At 32.1% G+C, this 393-nt stretch overlaps 1 long non-coding RNA gene across 1 annotated transcript in view; it reads left to right on the forward strand.

Annotated features, from left to right (window-relative positions):
* The window catches only part of LOC104758782, a 670-nt gene extending 277 nt beyond the window's left edge, over nt 1-393 (forward strand). Inside the window, exon 2 of the long non-coding RNA XR_762767.1 lies at nt 41-393. This is a non-coding gene — a long non-coding RNA (uncharacterized LOC104758782). The remainder of the gene's footprint in view (nt 1-40) is intronic.

Genomic DNA, 393 nt, shown 5'->3' on the forward strand with positions numbered 1-393 from the left:
ATATCTGATGTTCTCATTTGTTTAATTACTAATACTGTAGATGTAAGAGAGAATGGTTATCATCCAAGTTGGTGCGTCTATAGAGGTCCATGCCAAACCCACAGAGATTGTAAGAGACAATGTCGACCACCGGACTTCCCACCGTTTACAATTGGCTTATGCCAACCCAATCCTAGAGGTCATGGCAAAATTTGTTGTTGTGCCAAAGATTAATTCTCCGATATTATAGACTAATTAAAAACAAAATATAACTCTATCTACTTCTTAATATCGACATAATAATTTGTGGTTGTGCCAAAGAATAATTTTCCGATATTTATAGCCTAACTATATTTTAATGCGGTATACCGTTATATAAATTTTATAAAAAAAGCCTAATTTTTTTTAAAAATA

The sequence above is a fragment of the Camelina sativa genome, chromosome 17, assembly GCF_000633955.1.
Source record: "Camelina sativa cultivar DH55 chromosome 17, Cs, whole genome shotgun sequence".
Lineage (NCBI taxonomy): Eukaryota > Viridiplantae > Streptophyta > Magnoliopsida > Brassicales > Brassicaceae > Camelina > Camelina sativa.